Consider the following 21,153-nt stretch of genomic DNA (forward strand, 5'->3'; position numbering starts at 1 on the left):
AGCCGGCACTAACTGAATACTATTTGCGTCCCTTTGGAGCTGTCAGGGGCCACAGTTGATGCCCCTTACACCATGTAAGTTGATAAGCACTGTGTGTACACAATCCCTTCTTTATGTGCACCAGTGGTCCATTCACACAGGTGGGTTCCATTGAGATTAGCAGGGGGTGTGTGAACAGACACCCTGCTGACTCAGAGCAGAATGGTAATTTAAGGCATCTGTGTCTGTTCTGTCCAAAAAATGAAGCTTAAAGTGATAGTAAATGATCACCTTGTAAAACCCCCCATTCAGTTTAAAAAAGAAATTAAATGCAAAATATTCTTGTATAGATAGAAAAAAAAAAACAGCATAAATACCTTTTTTCTCCTTTTTGCCAAGTGATCTATTCCCTCTGTTCTCAGCTGCATAAGAGCTGGGATAGCAGCACACTGAGCTTGCCAGTGAATAGCTGTGCAGGGGTGCAGGCATGTCAGGACAAGTCTGATCATTGGAGGAGAGTAGGCTGAGTTCTCAAGTTCTCAGCATGGCTACACAGAACTGACTAGGGTGTTCCAATTACTGCTTAGTGTGGTCAGTTTTTTAATAGGAAAGCAGAGGGACTGGGAAGAACCAGGGTTTTCACACAAAGGAAGTAATACAAAGAGAACAGGATATTTTCTAATACAAGTACATGGTACAGCAGGCACAAATCAGGAATATAAAGTGTTGGGGTAACAAACGCTTTAAAGCTAAACTTCATAAAACCTAAAAATTCCCTCTTGCAGTGGGGATCCCCCCACACTGCAAGCATCAACTGCACCTTTCTGTCTAGGGTATTTACTTACCTGATCCTCCGCTCGTGCAGGCTTCTCTGTCCTGCTAGACTTGTCCCTGCAACCTCTTCTCCCTTATGCTCTGGCAGTTTAAAGCAGAGTTCCACCCAAAAGTGAAACTTCTACTCTTTTGCTTCCTCACCCCCCCCCCCCCCCTCCGGTGACATATTTGGCACCTTTCAGGGGGGAGGAGGGAACGGGTACCTGTTTTTGACAGGTACCCTTCCCCACTTCCGGGACATGGTGCCGCGGCCATCCATCCCGTAAGTTCGGCCCCCTCCTCCTTCCCCCGCCGCCGAGCCAATAGAAATGTGCAGCGCACTTTGCGCATGCGCAGTAGGGACCCGGCCGTGAAGCCGCAAGGCAATGGCGGTGGCAGCACCCGGCAGCCGATGGAAACATCAGCTGCGGTGCTGACATCGCTGGACTCCAGGACAGGTAAGTGTCCTAATATTAAAAGTCAGCAGCTACAGTATGTGTAGCTGCTGACTTTTATTTTGGGAGGGGGAGGCAGGGCCGGTGCTACCACTAGGCGAACTAGGCAGCCGCCTAGGGCGCACTGGCACCTAGGGCGCAGCCATGACCAGTGCCACATTCCTCTTGTCACCTCCTCATCCCCGGTGGATGTCGCATCTAAAAGGGGGGGCAGTGTGTACAGGAAAGGGGGTGTAGCATTAAAGGGGGGCAGTGTGTGCAGGAAGGGGTTGTAGCACTAAAGGTGGGCAGCGTGTGCAGGAAGGGGGTGTAGCACTAAAGGGGGGCAGTGTGTACAGGAAGGGAGGTGTAGCACTAAAGGTGGGCAGCGTGTGCAGGAAGGGGGTGTAGCATTAAAGGGGGGCAGTGTGTGCAGGAAGGGGGTGTAGCACTAAAGGTGGGCAGCGTGTGCAGGAAGGGGGTGTAGCATTAAAGGGGGGCAGTGTGTGCAGGAAGGGGGTGTAGCACTAAAGGTGGGCAGCGTGTGCAGGAAGGGAGGTGTAGGATTAAAGAGGGCAGTGTGTACAGGAAGGGGAGTATAGAGTTAAAGGGGGGGGGGGAATTATTTGCAGGAAGGGGAGCAATAAGTACAGTTTTTATTTTGGAGGGGGGCGGAGGGTGTAAGTAGCTGGTGTTGCCTAGGGTGCAAAATAGTCAAGCACCGACCCTGGGGGGAGGCGGAACTCCGGTTTAAGGTTCTCTCACATCAAGACTTATGCAGGGATAATAGTACACTACACCAAAGGACAGCCCTCCCTTGGAGTATAGGGGAGCACTGTCTGCTGGCCCGGAGCAGAGGATTGGGTAAGTAAAAGTGTTTTTACTGTCTTCCCTAAACAAGCACTTACTGTAAGCTTTGCAGTGCAGGTGAAACCCCACTGCAGGGGAGAAATTTTAGATTGCAGTATCTCACAAAAGTTAGTACACCCCTCACATTTTTGTAAATATTTTATTATATCTTTTCATGTGACAACACTGAAGAAATGACACTTTGCTACAATGTAAAGTAGTGAGTGTACAGCTTGTATAAGGCTCCTTTCACACGGCCGCTCCGTGTGAAAGGTCCGCTGCGGGACCTTTTTTTTTTTTTTTTCCACGGAGCGGATGACATTTGTGTCATCCGCTCCGTGTGCCCGCATATCATCCCATCCGTTTGCGGATGATATGCGGACATAATGTAAGTATATGGCACTGCGGATGTCAGTGGATGACACCTGACATCCGATTTTCCTTCCTTTCCGTTTTTTACACGGAAGGAAAAATGGGGTTCTGTTCCATTTGTAAAAACGGAACAGAACTGAAAGGAGGAAAATCGGATGTCAGCGGATGGTATTCCGCTGACACCCGCAGTGCCATTCACTTACATTATGTCCGCAAATCATCCGCAAACGGATGGGATGATTTGCGGACACACGGAGCGGCCGTGTGAAAGGAGCCCAACAGTGTAAATTTGCTGTCCCCTCAAAATAAATTCTGTTTGCTGTTATCTGTTTGATATTTTGCTGTTTGCAGTTGGGTTTGATTCGATATAACGGTTGAAGTTTGGTATAACTTTGCAGTTACAGTTTGTTTGTTTGGTTTGGTGGAACTACAAGTGAACACATAACTAGTTCAGTATACAGTTCTAATCACATTACTAACAATAGAAACGTATATATGTATTCATTACCTATTTTTTGCCACTTGCTTCCATAAAACTGACTCTGTGGCTCTGTGACTGTTCAGGGCCGGTTCACACTATTGCGAGTGTGGAGATTGCATGTAATTCAGAGCGCACTGCTCCTTCATTACCTGCGATCTCCTGTGCGGATGCGAATTCAGCCATACACTTTGTATGGCTGAAATTCGCACTGCACCCGCACAAAAGTCGCACAGGACCCTTTTTTCCAGCCGCATCAGGATCGGATTGCCCTGTGGTTCACACTTGTGCGATCCGATCCTGTGCGAACTGTCAGATCGCACTGCGATTTGCAATCAAACTGGGGGTGTCGTTAACATTTAATTGACACCCCCTGCGTATCGCATATGGCAGTGTGAACTGCCAGATGTGCGTTTGCGATGCGGGAATAGGCTGCAAATTCACAGCGTTCCTGCATCGCACAAGTGTGAACCCGGGACTTAGTCCTCTTCTCTCTGGTGTAAAGAATCCTGGCTAGTGTGCTGGGGGATTTCCCAGACAAAAATGGGTGTAAGGCTGGCTGTAATTGGCCAAGATTCTTGCTCAGTGTGAGATTGGCTGTGATTGGCCACAAACTGCTGATGAGTAACAAAAGTTTAACTCTAAGCTTTCTGGTTTCAATTCTGCTGTGTTATAGAGCTTACCTTACATTTCATATAATGAATTTTAAAGGCATATTTCTTTTTTCTTCTGTGAACACAACATACAACTGTTATATGACATCAAAACATAAAGTCACAGTAAATAACTGCTTTTGTCTCTCGCATATAAACATTAAGGTTATTAGCAGGTCTAGCTTTATATACATGTGAGTCATATTAGCAACCTAGGACAGGTTTTAGCTGGCCAGCTACATTGGTCACTGGAAGTTCAACATGGCACCTCATGGCAAAGAACTTTCTGAGGATCTGAAATAAAGAATTGTTGCTCTACATAAAGATGGCCTAGGCTATAAGAAGATTGCCAAGACCCTGAAACTGAGCTGCAGCACGGTGGCCAAGACCATACAGCGGGTTAAAAGGACAGGTTCCTCTCAGAACAGGCCTCACCATGGTCAACCAAAGAAGTAGAGTGCACATGCTCAGCGTCATATCCAGAGGTTGTCTTTGGGAAATAGACATATGAGTGCTGCCAGCATTGCTGCAGAGGTTGAAGGGGTGGTGGTCAGCCTGTCAGTGCTCAGACCATACTTCGCACACTGCATCAAATTGGTCTGCATGGCTGTCGTCCCAGAAGGAAGCCTCTTCTAAAGATGATGCACAAGAAAGCCGCAAACAGTTTGCTGAAGACAAGCAGACTAAGGACGCCCATTGGGTAATGCCCTGGCTTCAGACAATTGGCCCGGTACAGGTGACGTTTTACTGGTGTGATCGCAGAGGTGTGTTTGGACTGGGATCCAAACCAATCTGAGCTCATCACTAGTCATTGGTAAAGTAGATCCCTTAAAGGCTTTTCAATTGTCAACTGTTGCAAATGAAAATAAAATATCAGATACAGCATCTAATTTTTTACAAGTGCACTAATACAACTACGATGGTCTTGCGCATCAGTTGCAGAACATTTTCAGAATTTCGGAACTTTGAATCCAAACCCATCTGACCTCATCACTAGTCAGTGGTAGAGTAGATCTCTCAAAACCTTGTCAATCATCAACTGTTGCAAATAAATACAAATTATCACAAACAGCAACTTTTGGTTACAAGTACACTAATACAACTACAATGACCTTGCGCAAGAGTTGCAGAACTGACGGAATCTGAACTTTGGATCCAAACCTGTCTGAGCTCATCACTAGTCAACCATAGAGTAGTTCTCATGAAAGCTTGTCAATCATCAACTGTTAAAATTTAAAACAAAGTATCACATACAGCAACTTTTTTGTTGCAGGTGCACTAATATAACTACGGTGACCTTGTGCGTGCGTGGCAGAGCTGTCAGAATTTCAGAATCTTGGATCCAAACCCATCTGAGCTCATCACTAATCTATGGTAGAGTATATCTCTTGAAAGCTTCTCAATCATACACTGTTGCAAATAAAAATAAATTATTAGGCCCCTTTCACACGGAGCGGACCGTATTGCGATCCGCTCCGGCACTTTTTTTTTTCACGGACACGGATGACATTTGTGTCATCCGGTCCGTATGTCTGCATATCATCCCATCCGTTTGCGGATGATATACGGACATAATGTATGTCTATGGGATTGCGGATGTCAGCCGATGACACCGCTGACATTCGATTTTGCGTCCTTTCAGTTTTTTAAACGGAAGAAAAAATAGGGTTCTGTTCCGTTCCAAAAAACGGGACAGAACTGAAAGGACGCAATTTGGATGTCAGCGGATGGTCATCCGCTGACATCCGCAATCCCATTGACATGCATTATGTCCGTATATCACCCGCAAACGGATGGGGTGATATAGGGACATACGGAACGCCCGTGTGAGAGGGGCCCAACATTCAGCAAGAGCTGATGATTGAAAAGCTTTCAAGAGATCTACTCTACCATTGATTCGTGGTGAGCTCAGATGGGTTTGGATCCAAGGTTCTAAAATTCCGACAGCTCTGCCACACACACGCGCAAGTGATTAGCTCAGACGGAATTGGACCCTAGGTTCTGGAATTTTGACAGTTCTGCCACCCATGCGCGAGGTCACCGTACCTGTATGAGTACTCTTGTTTTTTGCAACAGTTGATGATTGATAACATTTCAAAGGAACTACTCTATGGTTGACTGGTGATGAGCTCAGATGGGCTTGGATCCAAAGTTCTGATTCCAACAGTTCTGCCACTCATGCGTAAAGCCACCGTAGTAGTATAAGTGTAACAAAAAGTTGCTGTATGTGATACTTTTCTTTTGCAACTGTTGATGATTGACCATCTTTTAAGACACAGGTGTCAAACACAAGGCCCGCGGGCCGAATGCGGCCCCCCAGGCCATTTCATGTGGCCCTTGAACCTTTTCTGCAGCTGCGGCACCTCCCTTGTCTCAGTAGTCGGCAGTAGTCGGCAGCAGAGAGGAGAGAACTCCTTTGCAAGATCCAGCACTTCTCTGTGCAGCTGCAGAAAGGCTTGTCTTTTCCCAACCCCCCCACCTTCTCAGCAGTCAGCATAGAGGAGGGCAGAACTCCTCCTACAGATTCTGCACCACCTTGCCGCTGCCTCCCCTGGTCTCAGCATTCAGCAGACTCTGGAAGCTGACTCCAGCCCTCCTGGTTCTCCTCCAGACCCTGCACTTCTTCCCAGATCCACCCGCATCTTCTTCCTGGCAGCAGCACAGGTAAGGGGGTGCATGGTGATGTAAGGAAGGGTGAGTGACTCTGGGCTTCTGATTGTGGTTGGGCTCTTGACATCTCATGTAAGGGTGTTAGGCCCCGTTCACACTGAGGCGATCCGACTTGGGGGGGCGACCTCCGAGGTCACAGTGCGAGCAGCGCGCCGCGACCTCGGAGCGGCCGGCACGGACTTCATATCATTGAAGTCTATGACGGTCGCCCCAAAGAACCCCCGGACCCTTTTTCTAAGTCGGAGCGACTTGTGTCGCTCCTATTAGAATGGGTCCGCAGCTTCCCTATGGAAGGCGACCTACGGCGACCTGTGAGGCGACCAGGTCGCCTCACAGGTCGCCCCAGTGTGAACGGGGACTAAGGGGCCGTAGGTTTCTCTGGACATCTAATCTTGCAGATACAACTGGCCCTTTGAGGGCAACCATAATGCTGATGCGGCCCGCAATGAAAATTAGTTTGACACCCCTGTTTTAAGAGATCTACTCTAGATCGACTCCAAACCTCTAGACAGGTTTGGATCCAAAGTTCTGACATCAGTTCTGCAACTCTTGAACAAGGTCACCGTAGTTGTATTTGTGCACTTGTAACAAAAGATTTGCTATAAGTGATACTTTTGTATTTGCTACTTTTTACTAATGCACTTACGGTGACCTTGCGCATGAGCTGCAGAACTGTTGGAATCGAAACTTTAGATCAAACCCGTCTGAGGTAATCACGAGTCAATGAAAGAGTAGATCTCTTGAAAGCTTATCAGTCATCAACTGTTGCAAATTAAAACAAAGCATCACAGTTTGCAACTTTTTTGTTACAAGTACACTAATACAACTACAGTGACTTTGCGCATGAGCTGCAGAACTGTTGGAATCGAAACTTTGGATCAAACCCGTCTGAGGTAATCACGAGTCAATGAAAGAGTAGATCTCTTGAAAGCTTATCAGTCATCAACTGTTGCAAATTAAAACAAAGCATCACAGTTCACAACTTTTTTGTTACAAGTACACTAATACAACTACAGTGACTTTGCGCATGAGTTGCAGAAGTGTCGGAATCTCCGAACTTTGGTCGGTCCAGTAAATGGCTCTCAATATACTCTCTGTAAGTCCATAGCTGGAGTCCCTCAAGGCTCTGGTCTTCGCACTCCTCCAAAAAGTCCTGTAAGATCTAACGTCTTCCTTAAAAAAAATCCATCTGCAGCTGTGCACAAAGCTTGTGCTTCCCAAAACCATCCACCCACCCCATCAGCCAGTGCTAGGCTCTGTAATGTTTGTGCTGCAGCATCACCAGAGCCTGTCTTCCTAGTGAGCGGTGTATGGCTGTAGGCAGTCAGGGGGGTGTGTGTGTTTGCCTGTCTGTGTGCATGTGACGTCAGTCCTGACGACAGTAGATTGTTCAACTGAGCTGAGCGCGTGCTACTTTGAGCACATGGAAGCTGCTGGGCAAACCTTCTCATCTGGGGATTTATTATTTTGGCGTACCCGGGTTTACTTTCCCCCCATGGATTATACAATGCCGTACACCTTCCCCCGGAACGAAGAGCGCCCCGACTCGTAAGTATCCATCTTTTAAGCTTATTTCTTCACTGACTTTCCAGGTAGTGATGGCACTAGGAACCGCAAAAAACCTTCCGTCTCTTTTGCAGAAGCGATCCGCGTTGCGTTTCGACGCAAAAGTCGAAAACGCGGTCACTCTGTTAACGTAAAATCTGCTTTTTCGGGGGGTTTTTAGGAAGATTCTGAGGCATGTGTGCTCACCCCCCCTCCAAGTCGTGGCCTAGTTTATGTTTGTTATTTTTATATGGACGCGTGTTTATTTTTAACCCTTGCAGAGGACGTGCCTCTTTCAACACCCCCCCGAGGCTGCCATTTTTGTGTGCCTTTCACTATCGACAGATCGGTGATTATCGATAATGAAACAAAAAGGAAGGTGAATGTTTGTTTACAGGGTGAGATGGGGAATAGATGCTTTTGGTTGGATATCGGAGGGTTTGGAGGAGTTCGGGGTTATTAGGGAGTCCAGACTGTAAACGTTATTGTCAAAGCACATGGCAAAGAAAAATCGTGCTTGTAACATTTGGTACTTTGTGCTGTACGCTTCATCCACCGCTTCACCTTTATAACGTGGCGTGATTACTAAAACAGTTTATTATATTCTAAAATCTTATATTTATGTTTATATGACTTATTTTGCTAGGGATTTGGATTTGGCCCATTTTCAGGCCTGTAATCGAGTCATGGTCGTACGACCATTCCAGGGCTGCAAAGGTTTTTATTGTATCGTATCATATAAAATATACTTTAATATAATCCCGATCCATTAAAACTCTGAAAAAGACACATTTGTTGCCAGTTGTTTCCCTTCGAAATTCAAAGGCGTCTTTATTACTTGGATTGAGAGTGGGCACAGACGAGGTGGCATGGCTGGCATCGAATCGTTTCTTTTTCAATAGTCCGGGGGGGGGGGGGGGTGACATTCCATCTGAAAAAGCGCAAGGCCTGGCTGCATCTATTTTCGGCCTTGGGAAGCACATGGCTGGCCTAGAGAGCAGGAAAGAAAAAGGAATCCTCGTCTCTCAGGAGGCAAGCTGGCATCGGGTCAAGCCTGAGAATGTGGCGTGGTAAAAGCAAAAAAAAAAAAAAAATCTTCAGGAACACAGACCAATTTACAGCAGCAGGTAAAGGACTACAAGTCCCGAAGTGTGTTGGCAGACATCTTGGAACTTGTAGTTCCTTGCCCAGTGAAGGCCGCAGGCTGCCAGGGTGCAGGATTCTGGCATTTGGACGACTGTTTGCACCTCGTGGCTTTGGCATGCTCTCTTTGGCAGCCATTTTCTCTTGACCGGTCTCTTTACCGATGCGGTTTTTATAGCATTTTTGGAAAGAGCTGTACAGTACAAGAAAGCCAGCAGTGGCATGCTGGGAATTGTAGTTCCTTGGATGTCAGTATCAAGCATTTGTGTTAGTTTACTTACTAGTATTGCCTCGTGGTTTTGGCAGGGACCCATGGAGCGGCCATATTCAGTTCTGTGATTTAAAAAGAGCCACATCTCTATACATAACATAGCCAGCCTGTAACCGCACGGGAGGAACTAAAAGTTCCAGCATAGCCTTTTTTTTAGGTTTTGGTTGCACCGTAAGCGCGTAAAGGCTGCCCTGGCTGTGTGAATGAGCCGGAGGTGCAAAACAACTCAAAGTTCATCCAATTTAGAATCTGTGGGACACAATACAATGTAGGCCACACATCAAGTATACCAACGTTTATGGTTTCTCTGTACATTACATAGCCAGCTCTTAGCAGCATGCGAGGCACTAAAAGTTCCAGCATACCCATTTTAGGTTTTGGTTACACCACCTCAAAGCTGTCTGGGTCATATAAACAAGATAGGGGCGCAAAGATGACTCGGGCTCACCCTGTCCGGAATCAGTAGGACACAATACAATGTAGGCCGCACATCAAGTATACCGATGTTTATGGTTTCTCTGTACATTACATAGCCAGCTTGTAGCAGCATGCGAGGCACTAAAAGTCCCAGCATACCCTTTTCAGGTTGTGGTTACACCGCCTCAAAGCTGTCTGGGTCATATAAACAAGATAGGGGCGCAAAGATGACTCGGGCTCACCCTGTCCAGAATCAGTAGGACACAATACAATGTAGGCCACACATCAAGTATACCGACGTTTATAGTTTCATGGTACATAACATAGCCAGCTTGTAGCAACATGCAAGGCACTAAAAGTCCCAGCATAACCTTTTTAGGTTTTGGTTACACCGTCTCAACGCTGTTTGAGACATATGAACAAGTTTAGGGGCGCAGAGATGACTCTGGCTCACCCTGTCCGGAATCTGTAGGACACAATACAATGTAGGCTGCACATCAAGTATACCGACGTTTATGGTTTCATGGTACATAACATAGCCAGCATGCAAGGCACTAAAAGTCCCAGCATAACCTTTTTAGGTTTTGGTTACACCGTCTCAACGCTGTTTGAGACATATGAACAAGTTTAGGGGCGCAGAGATGACTCTGGCTCACCCTGTCCGGAATCTGTAGGACACAATACAATGTAGGCTGCACATCAAGTATACCGACGTTTATGGTTTCATGGTACATAACATAGCCAGCATGCAAGGCACTAAAAGTCCCAGCATAGCCTTTTTAGGTTTTGGTTACACCGCCTCAAGGCTGTCTGGGCCGTAAGAACAAGTTAGGGGCGCAAAGATGACTTGGGCTCGCCCTGTCCGGAATCTGTAGGACACAATACAATATAGGCCGCACATCAAGTATACCGACGTTTATGGTTTCGTGGAACATAACATAGCCAGCTTGTAGCAGCATGCCAGGCACTAAAAGTCCCAGCATAGCCTTTTCAGGTTGTGGTTACACCGCCTCAAGGCTGTCTGGGCCGTATGAACAAGTTAGGGGCGCAAAGATGACTTGGACTCCCCCTGTCCGGAATCTGTAGGACACAAGCCATTGTTGGCTGCAAACCATGTATACTGTACTGACATTTAGCCTAGAGTCATACCTATGCGTGTGGCTGCGGGAATTGCAGCGGTACCCGCAACCACCCGCTGTCAAAACGCTGCTCTTAGGAGACGCACACCCCCACGCATGTCAGTCCGCAGCACGTTTGAAGCGCAGGGAAATCGCATGTTCAAAAATACCATGCGATTTCCCTGTGACCGTGTTTTTGAAAAGGTGCAGGCACAGCAGCCCATTCAAATGAATGGGCTGCCGTGCCCACGTAACCATGGGCCGCACGGCCTGCACTACTGTGAACCAAAGTCCCAGCATGGCCTTTTCAGGTTTTGATGGCCTCGCCTCAAGGCTGCCTCGGCCCCATAAACAAGTTAGAGGCACAAAGTTGACTCTGGGATCGCCCTTTCTGCAATCTGTAGGACACATTACAATATAGGCCGCACACCATGTATAAGGACATTTAGCCTAGGTTCACACCTATGCGTGTGGCTGCAGAAATCGCAGTGAAAACGTGCTGCTCTTAGTAGACGCGCAGGGCTGCCATTCATTCTGCATGCTTACAGATACAGGAAACGCAGGGAAATTTCCCAGCGGCTGCGTTTCTGAAAAGGTGCATGCACCTTATTTTTGCGCAAACGCGGGCCGCACAGCCCACTTTAGTGCGAACCAAGAGTTAAGGTTTTTCTGCACATAACGTAGCCAGTCTGTAGAAGCATGCGAAGAACTAAAAGTCCCAGCACAGCCTTTTCAGGTTTTTGTTGCACCACCTCAACTCTGCATCGGCTGTGTAAACAAAAATAGGGGTGCAAAGCTGACTCTGGGAAAATCCAAAATTTTGGGTTGTCCCCAAAAAAGTAATAGAGGGGACATCTTTCAATGGGGGACACTAGTTCTGGGGATCCCCAAGGGATTCCCTTAATTTGAAGGGATTCCCTCTCACTTCCTATTTTGGCTATGGGACAGGAAGTGAAGGAAAATCTCCGCAATGGGACACAGCAAAAAATTCACTCTTTCTATTTGAGATTCACCCTCTCTATTTGTTCTGTTTAATATTATCATTGAAAGTGAAAGTAAAAGAAAATCCCACATTTTGGGTTGTCCCCTGAAAAGTAATAATGGGGAAATCCTCCCATGGGGATACTAGTTCTGGTAACCTGGGGGACCCCTAGGGATTCCCTTTAATTTGCAGGGATTTCCTCCCACTTCCTGCTTTGACTATGGGACAGGAAGTGAAGGGAAATCTCCGCAATGGGACACTGATGGCAAAAAATAAACTGACAGTGTTATAACTCTCCTTAATGGCCCATACAGACGCTCCGAAAATCCGATGAAAAATATCACTTTCGATGCGATCGTACAATAATCAGATCATTAGTACACAGAAATCTGGATGACACAGTACAATCACAGGCTGCACAGCACATATACCAGCGTTAGGCCGGTTTAAAATTGTGTGGGTTCAGCTGAATTTGCATAATTTCAAACCAGCATTTTCAGTCCGATTTCGGGGAGCGATTTCACAGACATCTGTGTGGGTTCCTGCACAGATGTCTATAAAAATCGCCCACTGAAGTCACCAAGAGTAGTACAGAAACTCCTTTTGAGAATCTGTGTGGCGCTGCAAAGTCGGACAGTGCCATTGCCGGCAATTGGCTCTGATTTGACATGTCAAATTGCATGTGAAATCAGGCTTAAGGTTAAGGCTCCATGTACACGGGACGTTGTAAACGGCCGTTTAGGAGCAGTTGGGCGTTTTTTTCAGAAGCCCCTGAACCCATCTACATTTTATCTTATCTGTCCATGTACACAGTGTCGTTTACAGTCATTTGCAAGTAGTTGAGTTCAGGGACGTTTTTTGGAACGTAATTATTTGCGTTCGAACATGTGTTTCCCGGCATTTCAAATGCAAAAACGGGACCGAACGTGATGAAGTACGTTCAGCCACGTTATACTTTTTTTTTTTCTTCCATTCAAAATCAATGGTTCCCTATGGGAGCCTATTGATTTGAATGGAAGTCGCACCGCAAGTCGAATCAGGATGATCCGACTTACGCTGTGAGAATCTTGAGGGGGAACTCCACGCCAAAAATGGGAAAAAAACTGCGTGGGGCCCCCCCCCCCAGGTTCCAAACCAGGCCCTTCGGGTCTGGTATGGAATTTGAGGGTAGCCCCACGCCGAAAAAAAAACGGCGTGGGGTCCCCCCCAAAATCCATACCAGACCCTTATGCGAGCACGCAGCCCGGTAGGGCAGGAAGGGGGAGGGGACGAGCGAGCGGCCCCACCCCCCCTGGACCATACCAGGCCACATGCCCTCAACATGGGGGGGGGGGTGTTGGTGCTTTGGGGCAGGGGGGCCTCTGCACCCCCCCACCTCAAAGCACCTTGCCCCCATGTTGATGGGGACAAGGGCCTCATCCCCACAACCCTGGCCGGTGGTTGTGGGGGTCTGCGGGCAGGGAGCTCATCGGAATCTGGAAGCCCCCTTTAACAAGGGTGTCCCCCCAGATCCCGGACCCCCTCCCTATGTGAATGGGTATGGGGTACACTGTACCCCTACCCATTCACCCCATAAAAGGCAGCGTATGTAAATAACGAAAGGAGACGTTTTGGAAAGTTTATTAAAAGTCTTCATCCGGACTTCTCTGCTCTGGTCTTCTCCTCTCCGCTCTTCTTGTCTTCTGCTCTTTTGCTGTCCGCTCTTCTGCTGTCCAATCTTCTGCTCTTTTGCCCTCGGCTCTTCTTCTTCCTCCGGTCCTCCTCCGACGATGTCCCTGGTGATTATGCCGGTCTCCGGTCTCTGCAGCTTGTTATATAGCCATTGTGTGCGTGGTCGCCAGGTGACGTCATCAGGAGACACAGCCCCCTCATGTCACAGATGACGTCATCTGTGACATGAGGGGGCGGGGCCTGTCAATGACGTCATTGGGAGGCCACGCCCCCTTATCCGGATCCACTTCCGGGTCTGCAGCGTCATCCCTGCGCAGCTTCTGGGCATGCCCAGAAGCTGTTTAGCAAGGTATGACGCCCGTGCACCCGGAACTGACGTCGGGCGCATTGATTCCTGGGAGCGATGACGTTCAGCTCCCAGGAATCATTGCAAAGCGGAAGTGACGGCGCGGGTCGCGGCCACAGAGGGAGGAAGTGGAAGAGAGGTGAGTATTTTTTTTCTGCAATTACAAGGTAAGTAAAAAAAAAAAAAATACTAACTACCCATTTCTTTTTCAGGTGAGCTATAGCAAGCGTATGGCCCAAAATTGACTATGTCGATTTTGTGGCCGGAACTCCGCTTTAACAATATACCTATATGTTTATATTAATTGAGAGTGACTATAATGTATAACTGCAATGATTGCTATAGTGACTCAGATATAGTAACCTCAACTATAATCTGCTTCTTCTTATTTAGCTAAATAAACAGTCTAAACCAGGGGTGTCAAACTCAATTTAATCGCGGGCCGCATCAGCATTATGGTTGTCCTCAAAGGACCGGTTGTATCTCTAAGACTAGATGTCCAGAGCACCTTACGGCCCCTTACACCCTTACATGAGATGTCAAGAGCTCCCCCACCATCAGAAGTCCAGAGTCACCCACCTTTCCTTACATCACAATGCACCCCCTTACCTTGTGCTGCTGCCAGGAAGAAGATGCGGGTGGATCTGGGAAGAAGTTTAGGGTCTGGAGGAGAACCAGGAGGGATGGAGTCAGCTTCCAGAATCTGCTGAATGCTGAGACCAGGAGAGGCAGAGGCAAGGTGGTGTTGCGGCTGCACAGAGAGGTGCAGAATCTGTAGGAGGAGTCCTGCTCTCCTCTCTGCTGCTGACTGCTGAGAAGGGGGGGGGGGGGATTTGGGAAAAGACAAGCCTTTCTGCAGCTGCACAGAGAAGTGCTGGATCTGGCAAAGGAGTTCTCTCCTCTCTGCTGCCGATTACTGAGACAAGGTGGGGCAGAGAGACAAGGAAGGTGCCGCAGCTGCAGGAGAGGTGCGAGGGCCACATGAAATGGCCAGGGGGGCCGCATTCAGCCCGCGGGCCTTGTGTTTGACACCTGTGGTCTAAACCAACTGCCAGAAATATTCTAGAACCGGGGGCCCCCCTTTAAGGATTAAAGAAAGTGTAGTCTCTATGCTAGCAAGGCCTTGCACTTCTTCGCCGGCAGTTGGAGCTCTTTATCACTCTTCAGGTGATATTTGTAGTTCAATGGTTACAGATGTTAATGAGATCCTAACTGCTGTCAGTGTATTCTGTGTGCAAATATATACTTGCGGTTCCCAAAGATCACCAGGCACTTGATGCTGCGTCACAGGCAAGACTCTCAACATACACTGCACTAGGCCGCTCACTCAGCGCCACTCCCTGTCCCTTCAGCTTCACTGGCTCTGTGCAATCACCAGCATCAGCACTGCTGAGGACGGGCTCGGCGCTCTGTCTAGGCCACATGTACTATGCCTCAAGCACTGACCGTGTCCCAGCACACCTCTCAGGCTGGTTTGTCCTCGCTGAGTCCCAGAAGCAAGAGAGAGCACACTGTGAAACAGACAAGTCTAAAGGCTCTGCTCTGGTCCTCCCCTTCCCCCGTTGCTTCCTGGGAATGTAGTTTCCTCTGTAATCCAGATAAGTCTGCTCTCGATACAGAACTACATCTCCCACAATTCTGTTCTTCCACTTCCTGTGAGAGGCTGATCCCTTCTACAAGCAGTCTTAAAAGTGCACAGACAGCCTGAAGGAGCAGAGGGTAAGTCTGCATTATCAATAAATGACAGTCCGCTACACAGGAAGTGTGGCCTGCGTATGCGTTGTGTCCTACAGCATATCTTGGCTCATCAGATGCTGGTATCAGTGCCGATTACTAAGCATTTGAATGAGAACTTGTACCGAAACCTCAAACCAATACCTTTGCGGTGCGATTTGGCCCACACAAAATGAATGGGCTCAAACGGCACTGCAAATAACCGCATGCGATTTGAACAGAAATGCGGTGTGTCCATTGTCCTTTCGGCTATAGTGCAGGCGCCGAGTATTTAAAGATGAACTCCAGCCTTCCCTTCAGTCTTGCACAGTTGTATAAGATCCTTTCCTGTACTGAAATAGCTTCCTCTGATTTCACTGCACACTAGGGTTGTCACCTCATCCCAAACACATAATAATTACACAGGTTCTGGGGCTAATTTAATGCACATAAGGCACCAAGTAAGATTATTTACCACCTTATTAGCCACAAAACCTGTGTAATTAATATGTGTTCGGGTTTAAAGGGATGAGGTGGCAAAACCTACTGCAAACTGTGAGCTTTTCACCATGTGCATTAGAATCTGCAGCAAGTCCAATAGAGCCTGCCTGATTTCCTGGCTGGAGGGCATCCAGCATCAACTAGCACTTTTCTACCCAGCCTGACTGTCCCTGGCCTGCCCCTTTCATTTACTGGATTTAAAGAGTAACTCGGCTTTTGTTGGGAGAAAAAAAAAGGAAATCCCCTCCAGGTGATCAAGGTATTTTGCAGGGGTTTTAACTCCTTGCCGACTGCCCTATAGCATATAGCATACCCTATATATATACAGTGGGTACGGAAAGTATTCAGACCCCCTTAAATTTTTCACTCTTTGTTATATTGCAGCCATTTGCTAAAATCATTTAAGTTCATTCTTCTTCCTCATGAATGTACACATAGCACCCCATACTGACAGAAAAACACAGAATTGTTGACATTGTTGCAGATTTATTAAAAAAGAAAAACTGAAATATCACATGGTCCTAAGTATTCAGACCCTTTGCTGTGACACTCATATATTTAACTCAGGTGCTTTCCATTTCTTCTGATCATCCTTGAGATGGTTCTACACCTTCATTTGAGTCCAGCTGTGTTTGATTATACTGATTGGACTTGATTAGGAAAGCCACACACCTGTCTATATAAGAGCTTCCAGATCACAATGCATGTCAGAGCAAATGAGAATCATGAGGTCAAAGGAACTGCCTGAAGAGCTCAGAGACAGAATTGTGGCAAGGCACAAATCTGGCCAAGGTTACAAAAAGATTTCCGCTGCACTTAAGGTTCCTAAGAGCACAGTGGCCTCCATAATCCTCAAATGGATATATATATATATACATATACTGTACAGGACTTTTTTCCTCAGAAAATGGGTGCAGGAACTCCCCATTTCCGCCCCCACCCTCCTCCGAGCACCATTCCTTGGTTCCACCCCCTACTCGCGTCCCAATGCTGCCCTTTTAGAGAATACAGAACCACATACCAGTGATGCTGAGTAATTTGGTATTGATAACAAAAAAAAAAAAGAAGTAAAATAGTTTCCCCAGCAGCCAGTAACAATACCCCCCCCCCCCCGTTTGCAACAATAGATCCCCCTAACAACAATGGACCACAGCCAACATCAATAGATCCTCTGTCAGCCAACAATAGACCCCTCCCTCAACAGTAGAACTCTCCCAACAACAATTGACCCCCGGTAATAGTAGGCCCCCCACCAGCAACATTAGACCTCTTTAGCAACAATGGACCCCTCTGCAAAACTAGATCCCTTCCAGCTAGAATAGATCCCTCAATCAATAGACACCCCTGTAACCCTTGCTATTACATAAATTCAGTGCTGGAGGTGCCGGAACTGCGTTCCCCCGCGTTCCCACTGAAAAAAAGCCCTATATATATATATATATATATATATATATATATATATATATATATATATATATATGTGTGTGTGTATATGTGATTCTGGACTTCCCGGTATTTGGGTACAGCGTTGCAAGACCACGCAATTGTCAAATAAAGTAACACAGTGCTGTATAGCAAAAAATGGCCTGGTCATGAAGGGGGGTAAATCTTCCAGAGGTCAAGTAGATAACAAACCTTGTAGCAGATTCCTTTTTGTTGCTTTGGGTTTGTTTCACCATGTGCTTTGGATACTGATTCTAAATGGGATGCTCTGGTTCATTATAATTTCCTGGTGCACTCCCAGTGTTCTAATACCTTGTAAAGTATTTAATCCATGGGGGAGTATATTACCAAAACTGAAATTCCTTTTGCAGGGGATGCCTAGAAACGTAATGCAGACTTTACTGCCAATTTTACAGCGATTTCAGGTTCATTATAAAAGGTAATTTTAGTAACCTTACATAATTACTGACCTTTGACTTGTTCATTGACTACGCTTCCGCTTGATCCCAGATTGCAGCTACTGGTTACCAACCTTTGACCTGTTTACTGACTACTCTGCTTGATCCCTACCTGTTGTATATGCTACTGGACCCCCGGCTTGCTCACCTCCTGGTGGGGTGATTCTGAGGACCGTGACCTGGTACTAACACGCAACCTACCTTCAAAATCAGGAGCTCTGGTGAACATCGGTTAGTGCTTAGACCCCGCACCCCAGGTGAACCCGCCAGGGTGGTCTGTTTTATAGCTATCCTGCTGGAGCCTCTCTAATGCAATAGCTACTGGTCTCTGAGCCTGACCCCTGACCATGACACCCCAAATCAAACTTTGGGGCAATGCACAATTTTTGGATTTTGATGTTTTTTTAACAGTTTTGGGCTGATTTAAGTGTGTTTGGCTGGTAGATACTCATATAAAGAACTATTCCTTGTATGTTCTCCAGAAGAAGTGGACTTTGGTTGACAAAACGCGTTACTTATGCCTTTGGCAGACTTGAGTAAAGGATAACAACAAATATATGTATATAGGTGTTTGGATGACTATATTGTACAATATCTGAAACTAAATTTGGAAGCTGTAGAATATTTTTCAGCTCCAATAATCAGCCATGCTTGTTCTTAGGATATTGTTTTTATGTTCATATATGGATATGTTTTAATCTACAGTGGGACAAATACTTATTTGATCCCCTGCAGATTTTGTAAGTTTGCACACTTACAAAGAAATGAAGGGTCTATAATTTTTATCATAGGTGTATTTTAAATGATAGAGACAGAATATCAACCAAGAAACCAGAGAAAAACAAAGCCCCATTCATTGGCCCCCTCCAATGTGACAAAGTCGGCCTATACCTTTAGCAAAGAAACGGCCCCAAAGCATATTGTTTCTACCTCCATGTTTGACTGTAGGGATGGTGTTCTTTAGGGTCATAGTCAACATTTTGCTTCCTCCAAACACAGCGAGTCAAGTTAATGCCAATTAGCTCAATTTTGGTCTTATCTGACCACAGCGCTTTCTCCCAATCCTTCTCTGAAACATTAAGGCTCCATGTACACGGGACGCTGGAAATGGCCGTTTAGGAGCAGTTGGGCGTTTTTTTCAGAAGCCCCTGAACCCACCTCTATGTTATCTTATCTGTCCATGTACACAGGGTCGTTTACAGTCATTTGCAGGCAGTTGAGTTCAGGGACGTTTTTTGGAACACAATTATTTGCGTTCGAACGTGTGTTTCCCGGCGTTTCAAACGCAAAAACGCAGCCGAACGCGACCGAACGCGATGACCCGCGTTTGGCGCTCGCGTTTTTCAATTTTAAAGGGGAATGATTTTTTTTTACCTCTAGGAACGGTTTTAAACGCAAACGCCCGCTAAACGCGGGTGCAGACGCGACACAACGGACGTTTTAAGCATCCTAAAAAAAAAAAAAAATCCAGCATTCAAGGGACTTTTAACAACGTCCCGTGTATATGGAGCCTTAGATGTTCATTGGCATGACTGTACATGTGCCTTCTTGAGGAGGGGGACTCGCCGTGTTTGGAGGAAGAAAAATGCTGACTATGACCCTAAGAACACCGTTCCTACAGTCATGCGCAAAGGTGAAAACATGATGCTTTGGGGCTGTTTCACTGCTAAAGGTACAGACTGACTTTGCCCCATTGAGGGGCCAATAGACAGGGCCATTTTTTGTAAAATCTTGGATGACAACCTTCTTCCCTCAGCCAGAACACAGAAGATGGGTCATGGATGGGTCTTTCAGCATGGCAATGACCCAAAACATACCGCCAAGGCAACGAAGGAGTGGCTCAAGAAGAAGCACATTAAGCTCATGGAGTGGCCTAATCAGTCTCCAGACCTTAATCCTATAGAAAATTTATGGAGGGAGCGGAAACTTGGATTTGACAAGCAACAGCCGAGAAACCTTAAGGATGTAGAGAAGATCTGTAAAGAAGAGAGTTCCAAAATCCCTCCTCAGATGTTTGCAAACCTGGTCACTAACTAACGTCTTACCTCTGTGCTTGCCAACAAGGGTTTTTCTTGGAGATCAAATACTTCTTTTACTCACTGAACGGAACTCAATTTATAACATTTGTATCATGTGTTTTTTCTGGATTTTTGGTTGATATTCTGTCTCTATAATTGAAAATACACCTATGATAAAAATTATAGACCCTGCATTTCTTCGTAAGTGGGCACACTTACAAACTCTGAAGGGAATCTAATAATTTTTTTCCCCACTGTATAAATGGAATCGTAACATGCACATAAAACATCCCAATAATATTGTCATTACAAGGTGCATCTTAAAAAGTTTGGTATCAGCAGGGCTTTTTTTCTCAGAGAATAGGTGGGGGGAACTCAATCACACCCACCACTTTTACCAAAGAGGGGGGCGGGATGGCATGCAGCAGGTGGGTGTGGCCAAATTGCAATAAAAGTGGGAGAGTCTTAAAGGGGCATTAAATACCAAGAGTGTGCTACATACAGAATGAAGTGCCTAGGAGTGTACAGGGTTTAGAAGTGCGAGGAGTACAGAGTGCACAGTGTAAAGAGCGCAGAGATCAGGAGTGGGTGGTGTACAGAATGAAGAGTTAAGGAGTGCGCAATGTACAGAGTGCAGAGAACAGGAGTGCATGGATTACAGAGTGCAGGGTTTAGGAGTGTGTGGTGTACAGAGTGAAAGGTTTAAGAGTGTGCGGTGTACATTGTGAAGGATTTAGGAGTGTAGAGATCAGGAGTGACTATGTACAGAGAGCGGAGATCAGAATTGCGTGGTAAAAAGAGTGCAGCGTTCAGGAGTGTGCTACATACAGTGTGCAGAGTTTAGAAGTGCATAATGTACAGAGTGCAGAGTTTAGGAGTGCATGGTGTACAGAATGCAGACATCAAGAGTGTGCAGTATGCAGCGTAAAGGGTTTAGGAGTGCAGAAATTAGAAGTGTGCAGTGTAAAGAGTGCAGGGTTCAGGAATGTGCTACATACATATTGCAGAGTTAAGGCACATGCTATGTACAGAAAGCACAGTTCAGGACTGCATTTCTCACTGGCCACTTTAAATAAAAAATAACCCCCCACAAATCGTCTTCCACCCCCAAGTCCTCATCCTAGACCGGATTGACATCCCTCTTCCAGTACAAGCCCCCCATCAATGTAAACTATCTTCCTCTGCCATAAATCCTTTTGTTTTCTCCTCCTCCCTATCTCCCAACACAGACAAACCAGATATAGCGCGCAGGCTCAGGATCCATGTGGGTGGAAAATGT

This window comes from Pelophylax lessonae (genome assembly GCF_965119305.1).
Source record: "Pelophylax lessonae genome assembly, chromosome: 5".
NCBI lineage: Eukaryota > Metazoa > Chordata > Amphibia > Anura > Ranidae > Pelophylax > Pelophylax lessonae.